At 48.3% G+C, this 18,137-nt stretch overlaps 2 protein-coding genes and 1 pseudogene across 7 annotated transcripts in view; 2 read left to right on the forward strand and 1 right to left on the reverse strand.

Moving 5' to 3' along the window:
• SLC36A1 (solute carrier family 36 member 1) overlaps positions 1-18,137 on the reverse strand; it is a 302,007-nt gene that overhangs the window by 131,296 nt on the left and 152,574 nt on the right. The window contains exon 13 of one of the 6 annotated variants that reach the window (XR_010840300.1): positions 150-347. The exons of the other annotated variants lie outside the window; for them this stretch is intronic. The gene's annotated coding sequence lies outside the window, so the exon portion shown is untranslated. Of the gene's footprint in view, positions 1-149; positions 348-18,137 lie in introns of those variants that run through there. 6 annotated transcript variants of the gene reach the window in all.
• On the forward strand, positions 6,666-10,040 carry LOC131755759 (uncharacterized protein NKAPD1 pseudogene; annotated as a pseudogene).
• Positions 13,804-18,137, forward strand: part of FAT2 (FAT atypical cadherin 2) — an 89,218-nt gene continuing 84,884 nt past the window's right edge. Inside the window, exon 1 of the mRNA XM_059062466.2 lies at positions 13,804-13,850. The gene's annotated coding sequence lies outside the window, so the exon portion shown is untranslated. The remainder of the gene's footprint in view (positions 13,851-18,137) is intronic.

Raw genomic sequence — 18,137 nt, forward strand, 5'->3', positions numbered from 1 at the left:
ATCTCAGAGCCTAGGGCCATGGAGAGGTCATTTGGGCCACTTCCCTTGCAGGAGGCACTGGCAGGGGTGCTGGAATAGGCAGCAGGAGAGCTGGGTTCAAGTCTCAACCCTCAACATCAACCAGTGAACCTGGGCAAACAGCAACAGCCTCAAAATGAACAGATATTTATTGAAGAATCATTGTGTGCAAGGCACCAAGCCGGTATCCTCACCGGGCACATCAAAGGACACTGATGTAGAGGATGGAGGTGGGACCCCAGAATCTGTACTTGTCAGTGGGCATCCAAGCGATTCTGATATTGGTGGGCTCTGGATACTGACCCTGAGGCTGAGGAATCCAGGTGATTCTGAAGAGGGAAGCAGAGTTGAACATCACAGCAGAAGGTGCTCTGTTCGGGAGGAGTGGCATGCTTTGGATGGTGAGACAAAGTGAGTAAAGGCAGACACTGATCTCAAGCAGTCCCCAAACATCAGACCCTTAGTTTGCTCCACAGATACTTGATAGAGTAGGCCCTACAGCTGTGTAATATACATTCCAGCTCCTACATCTATTCCTCCACCAGTCTCTTAATGTGCCAGTTCTGCATTGTCCTCTTTGTGTATCTAGGACTGAGAAATCCTTTAGATTTGCTTATAACCAGAATTCTCTGACACTTACATGCAGCTTTATGCAGTTGTCCCCCTCACCTACTATTTGAGGCAATTCTTATAATTTTCTGGGGAAGGGGACAGGTTGGACTGATAATCCCTGTTTTCAGCACAAAATTCTCATGGTCACATGGCCAATAAGAGTCAGTAAGCAGAAGGGCCCCAATCCAAACTTGGACATTGGACCCTACATCCAGTGAGCCTAGACTAAGATTATCTCTCTGTCTCTCTGCTTGCTCATCCATTTGTCCAACATCAATCCACGTGTCCATCCAACCATGCATTACTAACTTAACTTTCATCTGCTTATTTCTGTCATCTATTTAGTATACTCATATATTTATACTTATCCATTTAACACAATTTGGTATCTATAACAATCTGTTTATTGCAAATATTTATCAACTCTGTCATATGTCATACTCTCCCTATCTCCTGCTTTCACTCTCCACATACCTCATTTTCCCTCTGAATGCTTTCCCCTCTGACCTCTTTGCAGGACCCTTAGTCTGTGTGACCACAATCTCCATTTGCCTGTCTCCTAACCCACACTCGTCCCTGATCACTTGTGAGCCGACCCCTTGTCCTTCCATGACTGCCCCGACCTGACTCCATTCTTCCCCATGCTAGACTCCAGGGAAATACTGATTGACTCGATGACTGGACCCCCAGCTAGGCTGTCTGCAACTCGAGGGCAAGGACGATGTCTCTTTCAGGGTTCCATCCCCCTCAGTTCTCAGCCTAGGGCTATGCACATGCTATGCATTTTGTTCACACTGGTTGGCTGGAATCTGCACTCCTTGGGAGTTGGAAGGGGCTTTTCAACTATTATTCATTCAACAAATCTTGCATAATTTTTCTTGCTAGATGCTCTTACCAGGCATAGAGATTAATGAGTACAACCTTATGGACAGATGGGGACAGGGAAGCCCTGAGAAGGATAAGGGCTTCTTCATGGTCCCACAGCTGTGGCAGAATCTTGAGGACAGTGAGGAAAACATCACTACTCTAGACCCAGACAGCTCCTGGGTCCCCCACAGAGCCAGATGGCATGTGACAGAAGGTCCCCAGGAAGCAGGTATTGGGAAACCTTGGGCTGCTTCACCCAGTCAAACCAGTTAGCCTCCATCAAGAGCCATGGGGAGCTGCCTTCCGGGTGGCAGGGAGAGCCTGAGTCAGCCTTGCCTGCACAGATGACATCAGGATGACCAGGGGCTGGCAAGGGAGGGAGGGAGTGGCCCTGAGAGCTCTAAGGGAAGGGAAGTAGGGGACCTTAGCTGGATCCCAGGGTACCACACCCTTGATACAGGATATCTGAGCAATGGAGTCCAGCTCCAAGTGCCAAGGACACTCTAATTAGGCTGGACCTTCCCTCATTGCTCTTCCTGGTGAAAGAGCATACCCTGCTCTTCCTGTCCCTACCTTATGCTAAAATTAGACTCATAAGATGTGATGTCAGAATTAATCTAGCTCAGAGGTTGTCAAACTTTAGAGAGCCCCAGAATGAGCTCCAAGCGTGAGGTGGAGCTATGTGTATTCCACGAAAAGACCCCAATACACACCACTGAATAAAAAAGTTGCAGAAGGACACACAACATACTGCTTTAACAACCCCCATTCCCACTCCCTTGAAACAAGCAAAATACCCAAATGCTATATATTTCCTACTGGTATGTATATATATATATATATATATTTTTTTTTTTAATTAATTAATTATTTTTGGCTGCATTGGGTCTTTGTTGCTGTGCATGGGCTTTCTCTAGTTGCGGCGAACAGGGGCTACTCTTTGTTGCGGTGCGCCATTTTCTTTTTTTTTTTTCCGGTATGCGGGCCTCTCACTGTTGTGGCCTCTCCCGTTGCGGAGCACAGGCTCCGGACGCACAGGCTCAGTGGCCATGGCTCACGGGCTTAGTTGCTCCGCGGCATGTGGGATCTTCCCGGACCAGGGCACGAACCCGTGTCTCCTGCATCGGCAGGCGGATTCTCAACCACTGAGCCACCAGGGAAGCCCTCTTTTTTTTTTTTAAACATCTTTATTGTAGTATAATTGCTTTACAATGGTGTGCTAGTTTCTGTTTTACAACAAAGTGAATCAGTTATACATATACATATGTTCCCGTATCTCTTCCCTCTTGTGTCTCGCTCCCTCCCGCCCTCCCTATCCCACCACTCTAGGTGGTCACAAAGCACCGAGCTGATCTCCCTGTGCTATGCGGCTGCTTCCCACTAGCTATCCACCCTACGCTTGGTAGTGTATATATGTCCATGCCACTCTCTCACTTCGTCACAGCTTACCCTTCCCCCTCCCCATATCCTCAAGTCCATGCTCTAGTAGGTCTGTGTTTTATTCCCATCCTACCCCTAGGCTCTTCATGACATTTTTTTTTCTTAGATTCCATATATATGTGTTAGCATGCGGTATTTGTTTTTCTCCTTCTGACTTATTTCACTCTGTATGACAGACTCTAGGTTCATCCACCTCACTACAAATAACTCAATTTCATTTCTTTTTATGGCTGAGTAATATTCCATTGTATATATGTGCCACATCTTCTTTATCCATTCATCTGTTGATGGACACTTAGGTTGCTTCCATGTCCTGGCTATTGTAAATAGAGCTGCAATGAACATGTTGGTACATGACTCTTTTTGAATTATGGTTTTCTCAGGGTATATGCCCAGTAGTGGGATTGCTGGGTCATATGGTAGTTCTATTTGTAGTTTTTTAAGGAACCTCCATACTGTTCTCCATAGTGGCTGTATCAATTTACATTCCAACCAGCAGCGCAAGAGGGTTCCGTTTTCTCCACACCCTCTCCAGCATTTATCGTTTCTAGATTTTTTGATGATGGCCATTCTGACTGGTGTGAGATGATATCTCATTGTACTTTTGATTTGCATTTCTCTAATGATTAATGATGTTGAGCATTCTTTCATGTGTTTGTTGGCAATCTGTATATCTTCTTTGGAGAAATGTCTAATTAGGTCTTCTGCCCATTTTTGGATTGGGTTGTTTGTTTTTTTGTTATTGAGCTGCATGAGTTGCTTATAAACTTTGGAGATTAATCCTTTGTCAGTTGTTTCATTTGCAACTATTTTCTCCCATTCTGAGGGTTGTCGTTTGGTCTTGTTTATGGTGTCCTTTGCTGTGCAAAAGCTTTTAAGTTTCATTAGGTCCCATTTGTTTATTTTTGTTTTTATTTCCATTTATCTAGGAGGTGGGTCAAAAAGGATCTTGCTGTGATTTATGTCATAGAGTGTTCTGCCTATGTTTTCCTCTAAGAGTTTGATAGTGTCTGGTCTTACATTTAGGTCTTTAACCCATTTTGAGTTTATTTTTGTGTATGGTGTTGGGGAGTTTTCTCATTGTGGTGGCTTCTCTTGTTGTGGAGCACGGGCTCTAGGCATGTGGGCTTCAGTAGTAGTGGCACGCAGGTTCAGTAGTTGTGGCTCGCGGGCTCTAGAGCGCAGGCTCAGTTGTTGTGGTGCACGGGCTTAGTTACTCCATGGCATATGGGATCTTCCCGGACTAGGGCTCGAACCTGTGTCCCCTGCATTGGCAGGCGGATTCTTAACCACTGTGCCACCAGGGAAGTTCCCCTACTGGTATATTTATGTGTCAATGTAAGTATCTTGAAACGTTACACACCTAAATGATTATACTGTTTGCCTTTGGAGAAGGTATTGGTGGTGGTGGCAAAGAGGGCTTTAGCCTTAAATGTAACGTTTTATTATTTTAGAAGGAAAATATATCGTGTATTATTTGTGTAAATGCAACACTTTACCCATTTTATCTGGTTGGAAGTCTGAGAATCTGCATTTTAGCAAAGTTTCTGTGCTTCTGTGGAGTTGATCCATGAACTGCACTTTGAGCAAAGCTGGTCTAGTCCCATCATTGTACAAATGAGTAAGCTAAGAGTCAGAGAAGGTCAGGAATTTGCCTAAGACCACACAGCATGGTAGTGACTGAGTTGGGACTTGAGCCCAGGATGTCTTACTCTCTTGTACATGGTGACATGAGAAGGAAACGAATGAGGAGAGAGGAGATGGGGGTGGGTGGGCGTGGTTGTCCACAGGCAGTGTGTGAGCAGATGGGGCTCGGTGTACCACTGAGCTGGGATAGTTAGCAGCCTCTGTGAGGGACAGGGGTATAGGGATGGCGGTGGGGAAAGAGGGGGAATTATTATCCATCTTTCTAACTTTTCCTTGAGCCTCCCGGTTCTCAGCTCCTCTTCCTTTATGGATTTCCCTGCCCTTGTGCATCTTGCCTCTGAGGCCCTCCAGTTTCCATCAGCAGCAGTGGCTCCCCTTTGGACAGCCTGGTTGCTAGGCAACCTTGGGCAATTCTCTTCCCTCTCTTGACTGCATCTTCTTCATCTCTCATCTATACAGTGGACGGAATCAGAGGCTCCCAAACCTGATTTTGCACCCTCTTGGAGGCTCATTTAAAAATGCAGAGTGCTGGACCCCTCCATAATGGGGACAGTAGGACCTGGAACACGCTTTTTTTTTTTTTTTTTTTTTTTTGCGGTACGCGGGCCTCTCGCTGTTGTGGCCTCGTTGCGGAGCACAGGCTCCGAACACGCAGGCTCAGTGGCCGCGGCTCACGGGCCCAACTGCTCCGCGGCATGTGGGATCCTCCCGGACCGGGGCACGAACCCGCGTCCCCTGCATCGGCAGGCGGACTCTCAACCACTGCGCCACCAGGGAAGCCCTGGAACATGCATTTTTTTAACAAGCTCATTGCTCTGTCCCTCCATGAGGTCTACAGAGTCTTGAGTTAGAAAACCGCTGTGCTGCTAGTCTTTTTCCTCATGAGCAGCTCCCCCCAGCACCCCCAAAGGAGCCTTGGGCCTTGGGCGTCCTGAGGTCTGGCCTGTGAGGAGCGCTTGCTGTGCTGAGGAATCCAGAGTGCCAGCAAGACTGGTTCCCAGGAGACCTCTCTCCTTGCCACCCCCTGTCTAGGGGTTCCGGATTTCCTCCCTCGGGCTGGCCTCTTCCTCGCCGCCTGGCCAGAATGTCTGGAATGTGGCTGCCGAGGGAGATGGGGCTGGTGGGGCTGCCAGAGCTGCCTCTGGAATTCAGGCAGCAGAGAGCAGACTCCTACCCTTGAGGGCCCCTGCCTTGCTGGCCTGGAGGTGACCCAGCAGGACCCGAGCACCCGAGCAAGCGAGGAATAGAGGGCGGTGGGGCCCTGAGCAGGCCAGGAAATCTCTCCAGGCCTCAGTTTCTGCATCCGTAATCATGTCCTACTCTACACATGTGGCATTCCGGCACTCGCAACACAATTTCACATCTATCCCTCCTCTGCACCTGTCACATTTCATTAGCACTATATTGAGACCTATTGGAAATTCATAGATGAATGAGACACCAAACTGATCCAGAAAACTACCATTTTCCACCTCAGGCACACTGCTTAGTTTTACTGATTCATTACCTTATTTAATCCTGACAACCCCTGCAAGATAAGAACCCCATTTGGCCACCCTCCATTGCCACCTCCATTTGGCAGATGAGGAAACTACTTCCCAGAGAGGTTAAGTAACTTGTCCAATGTCACACAGCTGCAAGATGGCAGAGCTGGGTTTGAATTCAACTGTCTAAGCTCAAGTTCAAACCGCTCCCTGTGCCCCACTCCCCTGACAAGTACAGCAAGGAGGAGGAGGACCACACAGTGGTATCCTGCCCTGACCTCACTGTCAGACCAGAACACATCAATCTGTGCTCCACAAAGAGCACAGAAGCCCCAGCAGTTCATGGGGAGGTGTGGAGAGGGAGGCCAAGAGACGCTCCTGGATTGGGCAACCTTGTGATGGATCTGGTAGGTGAGGGCGGGCTGGCAATCCAGGTAGACACACAGCATGAGCCAGTGGAGGGGGATGGGCTGAGGTTGTCTGATCTGCAGAACCTGCTACCTCATCTGCTTGGCCCAGTGCAAAATGACCATGAGTGAACCTCATTCCAAAGTTATTGGGGACGAGGCTGCGGCGCACAGATCGAGGGATTGAAGAATGTCCTGAGTTCCCTTGGGGGCAGTCCTCCTGAGGAACGTCATCCGGCACATAGATGCTCACAATAAGATTCAGGAGGAATCAGATATGTGGAAAATAAGAGAACTGGAGAAACAGATGGAAGGTGTGTACCGGGGGACCAAAGGGAAAATGTTACCAGGCAGTTCAAGCCGATGCCTAGTGATGGTTTTGATGAAGAAAGTCAAAAGAGACTATTGGAGGCCAAAGAATGAAATTTCTGGGGCACTGGATGATGATTTTCTTAAGGCTAAATCCTGGAACAAGAAGTTGCATGATTATGAAGCTAACATGCCAGACAGATGGGGTCACAGTGGATATAAAGAGTTATACCCTGAAGAATTTGAAATGGTAGTGATCCGCAAGATATTACCAATGGGAAAAAAAACATCTCCCCAGGTAAAAATCATCTACCCGTGAATCTCACAAACACAAGAAGTCAAAGAAATCCCACCAAAAAAAAAAAAAAAAAAAAGCAGAAAAAATATCACACAGAAAACAGAAGAATAGCAAAAAGGAAGCCACAGATATAACAGCAGATTCCTCAAGCCAAGTTCTAAGAAGAAACTGGGGCTTTTAGTACCAGGAAAAGGAAACAACCACATAAGCTCAAGAAAAAATCGAGGAAAAAGTCTCTCAAGAAATCTGCTTTATTCTTAGAGGCAGAAAGTGACACTTCCCAGTCAGATGATTCTGCATTATCCAGCAGTTCTGAGGAAAGTGAGGAAAGAGACACAAAGAAAACCAAAAGGAAAAAGAGAGATTAAAAAAGCCCACATCCCTACAGTTAACAATGAAATACAGGAGAGGACAAACACACAAATTGGAAAGTGGCTACAGATGGAAGGTCTGCCTAGAGTTCAGAGGATGACTTAATGAGAAAGAAACATTCTTGTTTCCTGCCTGACTCTGGATATTTACAGCTCTTACATCTTGGGGATTTGCCAGTGACTATTGCTCAGCACAGGGGGCCTGAGGTCAGAACTGTCCTGTGCCATCTATATACATTCTGACAGACTTCTTGTTTTCTATTTTGGCCTGTTAAACTTGATCCTCTAATTGCTAATAGGGAATCGGTTATTTTGTTACGGAGGTTTCTTGAAGACATTATTTATTTATTTATTTTGTACTTAATCACATTTAGTGTAGAGTGAATATGCAGCCAATTAAAGGGCCCAGAAAGCTGAATCCAATAATGACCAGGGTAGACCAATTGGAATGTTGAATTTGGGGAAAGCAAGGGCTGGGGTCAAGAGATGGATGGAACTAGTGCTGTATACAACGGTATGATAAGGGAACATCCTGTTGCTCTTGTCTGCTTACATAGTAAGTGCCACAACTTGACTTCTTTTGTCTTTAGCCTTGCTGCTTTGACCTTTCTGTATTTCGACCCCACAGGTGTGGTCCAGTTTACTTAATGAGGAAATGAGCATAAGAACATTTTTTATTCATGATAACATCCATAGACAGCTGTTATTGGAAGAGACTAGGAATTTTTTTCAAATTTCCCTGCTGGACAGGGTCTGTGGGGCTGCACTCAGTATATCCCTAAACATGGTAATTGGATCGTGAAAGGTTTTCTAGTTCCATTGTTCATCGCCTAAATGCACTTGTGTTCAGAATTATTTCTTCAGTTGTCTGAGGTTAAGTCCTCAACCAAATGAGGAAGAATTAGGCATTAGTTGTGTTAACGGTGCTCTGAACAGGATTCAGGGCAGCAACAGCTATTTAAGTGTTGTCTTCCTTGTTCATTTCTTAATCTGTAAATGAACTTTAGATTTTTCCTGAAACTAGGTGGAATCAGTTCCAAAATGAAACAGGCTTCTTGGGGACATATCCATTTCTTCCTAGTCTGCCTTTGGATTAAAGCACCAAGCAGAGACCTTGTTACTTCCCTTTGCCATATACTGTGATCCCCACTATTTAATTCTTAAGAAACCGAAATATCACCGGAAGAAGGCTGGCAGAACACAGTGAATTTTTTTCATTAAGGCAGGTGGTGACACTTTTTTCTTGGTTGTCACTTCATGGGTGGAGTAAAAAGCTAGAAAGCTCAGACTTTCAGTCTTGGTTCTGCCATTCATTGGTTATGAGGTCTGGAGCAGGTAAGTCAACCTCCCTGGCCTTACTTTCCCTGTGTGTAATACAGAAATACTTCATGGTAGCGTGACAGTGTACGACACTAGCAATAGACTATAACTATGACAACATTCCATGAGGTGGTAATATTTTGCAGTTCTAAACTATTAAATTTGTTCTCTTTACAGCGCAGATTTCCAATAAAATGTTTAGTCATAAAATTAAAAAAAATTTTTTTTCAAGTTATTGGGATTTGTAAGACAGAGACAGCAGAGCACTGAATCAAGAGCGGGGCCTATCTAGATATAGGCAGCATGGCCATGGATCCAAATCCTGTGATTTGATCAGAGCATAACAGAGGGCGGAGGTTAAGAACACAGGTTTTAGATCTAGATAAACTTAGTTCAAGTCCTGGCTCTGCCATTTAAAGGTATGATGACCTTGGACAAGTCCCTTTAAACTCTGAATCTCAGTTCCTTCCTCTGCAAAATGAGAATGATAACAGTACCTTACTGGGAGGATCTCTTTGAGGATCAAATGAGATGATGCTTACTTAGCCTAGTACTTAATAAAGTAGAACAAATATCAGTTATTCATATATTCACCACAATTGTTACTCTTGTTGTTACTATACAGGAGGGAGAAGTGGGAGATGATGCTGGAAAAGTGGTTCGCGGTTGTGGAGAAGGGGACATGGGAGGGATACTGGTCCTCAGGGGGGCCAGGGCCACATCAGAGCCCCCCGTCTGGGGGCAGGTAAAGGTGGAGATTACATCAGAGGCTCCATTTCGAGTTCTCAGAGTGGCCCCCCATCTCCCGGCTTCCTGTTGGGGTGACCTAACCAAAGCCATTGAACCAGCCAGCCGGGCTCTAGGTGCTCTCAGCGACACCCCACCTACCAGCACCAGCCTGAGGCAGGCTGACTGAGGGCTGGATTGGACGGATGAGCTCATTCTTACTATAGCCTCACCAACCAGGCCGGACACTTCTCCTGGCAGGAGCCTGTCAGAATTGCCAGCTGGGGGTCAGGATGAGCTGGAGGGCCTGGTGGTGCCCAGATGCCCATGGCCAGCAGGTCTGCTGAGTGTTTGATTACATTCCCAGGCACCCCAGGCAACACCAGGGCTGGCGGTTCCCACTCCTGCTGGGTCCCGTCTGTCAGCCACACAGCTGACATCCCCAGCTCAGCCCCCTCAGCCCACCTGCCTTCCACCTTCTGCTTCTTCCTCTTGGCTGCAGGCTGCAGCCCTCACGGAGCCAGGTGGCCTCATCCCCTGATGACTTCATCCTCCTTAAAGGCATCAGGTCCCTCGGACAGCCAGGCCTCTGGAGCCTTTCCTGTCCACAGGTCCACAAACCAGACTCCAGGGTCTCTGCTCCATACCCACTCCCATCCTGCTATATGTGACTCTCCCCGGGAAGTATGACAGAAGGGACCCCAGCCCTGGAAATGACAGCTTGCGTCTCATGTTCATTGAACATGCTGTCTCATTGTAACCAGTGCATCAGCCAACTGTCCCTATGAGCTGAATCTTTTCTCCAGACTGGTCCTCCAAGGTGGGCCACACTCACTCCGCACCTACTCTGGGTATGTGACTCATGTGGGGCAGTGATGTAGCAGTTCCCTCTATTAGGGTGACAGACGGTTCCCATTTCCCTGAAAGTCCTGCATCCCCCGAAGCCCCTCAGTCCCGTGCCAACCAGGATGTTTGTCAGCCAGTCCTGCACATGCATCTGTGATGCGCTGTCTTTCATGATTCGTGTCTATGATTTTCACTGAATTAACCTGAGCCTTTAGCCTGCCCCAGAAGGAATCAGAGGGGTTCAGTCTATTAAAAATGAAAATTGGGCTTCCCTGGTGGCGCAGTGGTTGAGAGTCCGCCTGTCGATGCAGGGGACACGGGTTAGTGCCCCGGTCCGGGAGGATCCCACATGCCGCGGAGCGGCTGGGCCCGTGAGCCATGGCCGCTGAGCCTGCGCGTCCAGAGCCTGTGCTCCGCAGCGGGAGAGGCCACAACAGTGAGAGGCCTGTGTACCACAAAACAAAAAACAAAAAACAAAACAAAACCACGAAAATAATACTCTCTGTGCTTCCAGAATCCATGGACACCCTGAAACTTGTCATCTGGTTAGAATTTTCATCACTGCTTATGCTCCTCATTTATACTCTCTACCCCATGGTGAACATGGACAGATTGCTCTACGAAGGAAAACCTAGGAGGGAGGGAGAAAGCACTCACCCAGTCCAGCTTTCTTCAGGCAAGTAGGAGAGTGGACAGTGATAATTTGCCAGGTCTTTCTCTTGAAGCCTACAACATCCTATGTCAAGAATGTTAGAGCTTTAGAATACTAGAGTTAGATGTCAAAGATCAGAGTTCAACACCTGCTTCAATGAGACAGGGAAACTGAGGTCCAGGAAGAGGATTCAGAATCAGATGTAATTCTTTTAATGCCTACGATGTGGCTGACACTGCTGGGAAAAACTGATGCCCGGGCCCCACTCCCAGGGAGTTTGATGTAATTGGGTTTGGGGGTGGGGCCTGGGCACCATGATTGGTAGAAACTTCCCAATTGATGCCAGTGTGCAGCCTCAGTTGAGAACCCCTGGGTTAGACAGAGATCCATCCCTGAAGAGCTTCAACCAGAGTGGGGCGGGAGGCGATGTGAAAAGACGCACCCGCAAAAGTAGAACAAAGCAGAGGGGCACACGGGAGGTTCAGCCAGAGTGCTGCGGGGAGGAAGGGGAGAGCCGGGGTAGTACAGCCCGATGGTTAAGAGGGTCCAAACAGCAACTTAGCTTAGTCTAGACCAGTGACCTTGGGCAAGTAATTAAAGCTTTTCTGAGCTTCAGTTTCTTCATCTGAAAACTAGAGAATGATAACAGTGCTTAATCCATTGTGGTGGCGTTCAGAGAAAGTGCTGAGATGAGTGCCTGTCATAAAGATTAGCTGCTATTGTTATTATTATTACTTCTCACTCAGGTCAGGGCCATGGTCTGGGGGAGCTCACAGAGGGGAGCTGGCGTATGGGCTGTACCAACATGAATAGGTACCATTTTTGATGTCCAGGAGTGAGAAGTTGCAAGCATGCTTGGGGGTCAGTGAGGAGTGCAATTTCCTCACGGGGGGGGGGGGCGGGGGGGCTGGAGGCCAGAAGGTCGCCCAGTTAGGTCCTGGGACGGGCAGAGTGGGGGATCAGGGCCTCTGGGGGCAGGAGTGGTGGAGGAACTGGGAAGGAGGGGACGGATGTCAGCAGCATTCTGAGACCCATCCCAATCCTCATCGCTCCCGTACCCCCAGGCTGCAGACATCCCTGCACTGGACAGGCTGGAGGCCAGCCTTGGCCAGGATGGGGAGCCCAAAGGCAGAGAGTCACACATGACTAGCCAAAGGGGCCGCACAGCCACCTTCCTCGGGTTAATGCCTAATCGGCCCAGACTCGGAGACTTGGGTGGCAATCAGCCAAGTGGATAATTGCCCAGGTTAGCCTTCCCATTGGCGTTGATCACAGCCGTCCCCCTCATGCTGTAAACCCCTAGGCCTCTCATGCAGCTTGTAGGAGGGACACCTGGGAGACTCCTCCTGTTAGGGGGACCCTCTAGATGTCTTGGGCAACACGTGGAAGCTGTTGACACCTGTGGTCATCCCTGACTCCGGTGAAAGATCCCTGAGGGCATGGCCCACAGTGGCTGCAGTCACTCCATGAATGGATATCTCCTGAGGGCTGGGAAACCACCAAGAGCCTCATTACTCCTCCATAAACAAGACCAGAACCTTAATGGTTCCGCTTAGCCACAGGGTCCAGACTGAACTTCTAGAAAACCAAGTCCTAGCCAGAGAATCAAGCCTTAGGTTTTGTCACATGGCAGAGGAAATATGTTCTGAGTGTCCCTAGCAGTTTTGAACCCATCTAACAAATGAGGAAATAGAGACAGCAAAGTAACATCATTTGCCTTGAGTCATATAGTTATAATAATAGTAATAATAAAGATATGTAGACTTCTTGTTTATCAACCAGGTTCAAGGGCTGCTGCTCAGCTGAACATCAGGTAGAACTGCTGAGTCAGAACTGACTGCTGGAAGAGGTAGTGAGCTCCCTGTAATTAGAGGTATGCAAGCAAAGACTCATTTATTTGCCAGGGAAGCTGCAGAGGGGTTGTAAGTCTGGGGGCCGGGGGAGAGACGGGAGATTGAACAGGATGGTAACAGAGCCATTTTCAGCTCTGTGGGGCAGGAACTATTTCATTTACCTCTATGTCACCAGTGCCCAGTACAGTACCTGGAAAAGAGATGCCAGGCACTGCTTTGCACTTTACACACATTATCAGTCTCACGATTCTGCACAACCTTATGAAGTAGGGATTCCTGTTAGCCCCATTTCACAGCCAGGGAAACCAGAGCTCAGAGAGGTTAAGTCACTTACTGAGGAAGGCACAGCTAATAACAATGAGAAGAAGAATTACCTTTTATAGGGGACTTTCTCTGCCAAGTGCCTTCCCTCAACTGTTATCTCATTTAATCCTCATAACAACCTCATGAGGTAGCGAGTTATTAACCAGACCTTGCGGGGAAGGGTGACTGTGGTCGTTCATCCAGATCTGCAGCGTGGGGAGGAGAGAGGAGAGAACATTGGCCAGAGAGCTGAGCGACCTGGGTCCTTTCCCAGTGCCTCATGGTCTCTTTGTGTCCTCAGGCAAGTACAACCTGTCCAGGGCCTCAGTTTATCCCTCTGTAAAACCGAGAAGGGAGGTGGAGATGGGCCCGATTTCTCAGCAACTCTCCAGCCGTCATTTTCCATAACTTGATTCCCCACCGTGAGTTCTGGGCCACAACCCAGTTGGCTCCCTCCCTCCACTCCAGACCTGGCAGGAGGGGATGATCCGCCTCAATTCTCCCACCTCCTTTTTCCTCCTCCTCCTCCTGGGCTGGGACACACCTACTCCAACTTTCTCAGTAGCCTCTTCGAGTGTGCGCCTTCCTGCTCTGAGACTCTGCACCTCCCTCCCGAGCTTGTCAGCCTGGGGCTTGTGAAAGGGGCTCCAGACCAGCAGCCCCCCCCGGGGCACCCTCCCCCACCTGAAGGGCACAGGTAAGAACTGCTGGAGGATGGGAAGTTAGGGGGTGGAAGTTGCAAAGTTCATCAATTCTGGTCCCTGAGCAGGGGCTCCTGGAAGGTGGCGACAGAACCAGGAGATGGCTGGGGCAGGCACAGCAGGGGTAGGACAAGGACACCTGGGTCCTGGTCACCTAGGTACACTGAATGAAGCCAGCCTGAGCCTGGGGGCTGGGGATTGGGGCCCAGGAATGGACAAGGCTAGGGCTTTGATCTTCGGGAGGAGCCAGGTCACATTTGCATGTATGGAAAGTTGGGCTCCTTTTCTTGGAAGAATGAAATTCCTTGCTCGGGCTTTCTGGGGCTGAGCCTTCAAGGGGATGTGGAGACAATTTCCTCCTTGATTTTAGGAGGAAGGGCTGGGGCCAGGGAACCGAGAGGTGCTGAGTTCTCCTGTGTGTCCAGGAGGCACGGGGTCCCTAAAACAGACAAAGCCACCTGGTGAGGGGGAGGGAGGGCGGGAGGGCCCGAGGGAAAGTCAGACAACCTGGCGGGCTCTGGCTCTCGTGCGACTCTTTAGAGGCACCCAGATTAGAACCTCAGCCTTCCTGGCTGTCGGATGGGGGTGCTCGCTGTCTCCAAGGTCTGTGAAAGGCGGCGAGTCTCAGAGGCCAAGGGCAGCCCTGGAGTGGGTGTGGGGAGTGGGAGCAGCTCTTAGGGGGCAGCAGCAATCTGACGCATATCTGGGCGGGGAAGGAGAGCTGGAGTGGAACACTGAACAGAGCCACCAGGCCAGAGTTCAGCCCTCCACCTGGGGTGGCGGGTGCTATTTGCCCCAATGTGGGAAGCAGCAGGCCATGCTGAGGTTTGCTAAGGGCTCAGAAAGGCTGCCTCTGTCCCCAGGCACACAGCACTGAGGGGCAAGGCCTGGGCTCAGGAGAGCAGGGAGGTAGAGAAGCAGGCTCAGAATGCAGCATTTCCAATCCTTCAGCTCTTTTTAAGATGGGGGTGTTGAGCCTGGGCAGGTGAGCAGTGCCCTCCACGCAGAATCAACTAACAGTTTTTATTACAGCTGATACCCACTGGATGCTTCCTGTGTTTGGGGATGGGGCTGAGTATACACGGTCATTTGAAAATGTTGGGTTTTCAAAGCAGGCAGGGGGAAAAGAGAATTTCATTATTCACGTCCCTGTAACTCAAAGGCGGTGTGGCCTGAAAGGGTTTCATACTGCTCTGGGCCTATCTATTTCCCTACATTTTCACTAATGGTGGTTGGATTATTGTTAAGATCTGTTCTTTTTTTTAAATTAATTTTTTTATTGGAGTATAGTTGATTTACGATGTTGTGTTAGTTTCTGCTGTACAGCAAAGTGAATCAGCCATACATATACATATATCCACTCTCTTCTAGACTTCGTTCCCATATAGGTCATTACAGAGCACCGAATACAGTTCCCTGTAAGATCCATTCTTAATCGATTGAGCCCAACAAGGCTGCTGGGTAGGCAGAGCAGGAATGATTGCATTTTGCAGGTGAGGAAGCTTTGGAACTCAACACCCTGGTGCAGGAAGAGGCAAGCTCGGGTTCGCCCCAGGGCTCTCTACGGAGCACAGGTTACATTTCTGGCAGGAAGGGGCTGAGTTCATGAGTTGGCCAGCGTGGTGGAGCGAAACAGTGAGGCCCTGTCAGCCACAAGCTCCCTGGGTCTTAGTTTCCTCATCTGTAAAGTGGGGAGGAACTGGAGGGAGTCAAGGTTTCCCTAGAACTCCCCTGTTTCCATGACTCTTAGTGGTCTCCTTAAGGACTCAGAGAACCAGACCCAGAAAGACACTGACACTCTTCAGCCCCTACATGTCAGCTGTGCCTGTGCTTTCCACTGGGAGGGGCTGCCAGGCCCCCCTGCCCCAGGCCTCTGTGAGCTGGGCCACCATACTCCGCTGCCTGCACACTCTTCCCCAGGTATGAATGAACTCACCTCGGCCTGGTGGTTTTCCTTCTTGTTCTCGCCAAGTACGCGAGAACGCGGGGCAGCCTCAGTGGAAACCAGTGTGTGCTAGGGACGATGGGGTGGCATAGTTGGGGACCTTCCTGTACCTGCCGGATGGGCCCTGCCTTTTGGGTTCCTTCAGTAATGTGTGCCCAGAGCCCCTGAAAGCTTCCCGTGCTTGCTGGGTCCCCAGCACAAGCTGAGCTAACTCAGAAGCTCAATGTTACTGTTTCTATGACTAATGGAACTAAATGCTTACATTTACAATAGGGGTTTCTAGACAGGTTTAAAATGAAGAGTGTGGGTCCAAATCCTGGATATTATCGGTTGTATGACCTGGGCCTCAACTTCTTTAAACCTCAGTCTCCTCATTTGAAAAAATGGGGTGAATGATAGTTCTTTTCTCAGAGATTGATGTGAAAATTAAATGAGATAATGCATGTAGTGCCAGGGCCTTATTTATGCTGGTCACAGTTATCATCAATTATTTGCCTCCTCTCCGCTTCCCCTGGGGTGGAGATCATCTCACGGCACCCTGAAGTGTTCCTTCCTAAGACAGATCACAACTGTAATTATTAGTTATTTCCGTATATTTTGTTTGATGTGGTCTCTCCTACTAAGTGCTGTTCACTGCTCCGGAACCCGTGTCTAGCACAGCACCTGGTGCGTAAAAGAAACTCACTGCATATATGTTGAGAGAATGAATGAATCTTCACTTCTAATTCACAGATGAGAACTGTCGCTCAGAGGAACCAAGCATTAGTCCAACCCCATCATAGATAAGAGTGGAAGGGTCCCTAGAGATCATTGAATCAGAGAGGTAGAGACACAGAGGCCTACTTAGAGAAGGCTGATAACTTGGCTGCAGTCACACAGCAAGTGAGTGGGGAAAGCAGGGCCACAACGCAGATCTTTTCACCTTCCTTTTCCTCTCTTTGCCTCGCCCAGCTCAGGAGAGAGTCCTGCTCCCTGTGTGGGTGGTCAGCCTCAGAGGCCAGTGAATGGCCCCCATACCCCATGGAGGCAATTTGGAATCAACAACAAGATTGATCCCTAAACTGTAAGATGCCTTTCAGGGGACAGGGGACATACACCTCATCAATCAGACCCCTCCCCCAATACCTACACACACACACACACACACACACACACACACACACACACACACACACACACACCTGCACACCATTCCCTCACTATTGCCAGAGAGTCAGCAAGAATCTGCAACTGTACAAGTAGAAGGTGCTCAGGAGTTCCCTGAAGTCTCCCTTCAAGAATTACTGGTTCCATTTTACAGATGGAATCATAGATTTGGAATTATTTGCCTAAAGTCAGTAGCCAGTTTGCAATGGTGTCCTGGGTCAATGCACAGCCCTGAACATGGGATTTCAAGGTTGAAAAGAGAGCTCTGATGTACTGAGCCCCTCTATATGCCTGTCACCAGGTTAGACTGTGTCACATATACCTTCTCTTCTACTCTGCACAACTGCCCTGCGGTCCACAATCATGATCCTCTACCACTTCTTTTTGTTGCTGCTATTGTTGTTTTCAGTGTGGACATGAATAGAGGCTCAGAAAAGCTAAGCCACTTCCTTTCAGTCGCACAGCTTCTGTTTTCTCAACAGATCTTAGTTCAATAGACACTTAGCACTTACGATGTGTCAGGCCCCCAGAAACTCACAGCTGGTAGAGGCAGCCAAGTGGGTGGTTTAATACCTCGAGGTAGGTGGTAAAATAGAGGCAAACTGGGGCTAGCATTCGGGCCCGAGGAGCCATACATAGATAGCCCAATTAAGAAGTTGGTGGAGGAAGGCTTCTAGGAGAATCTGAGACTGAACATCAGTTTTGAAGACTGAATGAGGCTTAAAAAAAGAAAGAAAAGTGGGAAAGGCAATTCATAAAGAAAAAGCATATGCAAAAGCATAGCAGTTAAAAGAAAACGGCATGTGTGTGCAGAAAAGTATCAGCTGGGTAGGGAACGTTTGGAGATGTGCTCTGAAAGGCAGGATGGGGTCAGGTCACTGAAGGCTATGTGTGCCAGGCCAAGGAGTATGACTTTAAATATATATATATATATATATATGTATATAATTTATGTATAATTTTTATTAATGAGAAATTATAGAAATACCAAAAGGAAGCAGAAGAGTATTTTTAAAAAATCACTCAGCTTCAATAATTATGTTTCCCCTATACCTCCACCAACTCTTCCCTGATCAGATTATTCTGAAACAAATCTCATATACATAATTGCATCTGAAAATATTTCGATATTCGTCTTTTAAATGTTAGGATTTCAGGGAATCATCATAGGGGCATGGGTTTTGTTCTGTAA

The sequence above is a fragment of the Kogia breviceps genome, chromosome 4 (genome assembly GCF_026419965.1).
Source record: "Kogia breviceps isolate mKogBre1 chromosome 4, mKogBre1 haplotype 1, whole genome shotgun sequence".
NCBI lineage: Eukaryota > Metazoa > Chordata > Mammalia > Artiodactyla > Physeteridae > Kogia > Kogia breviceps.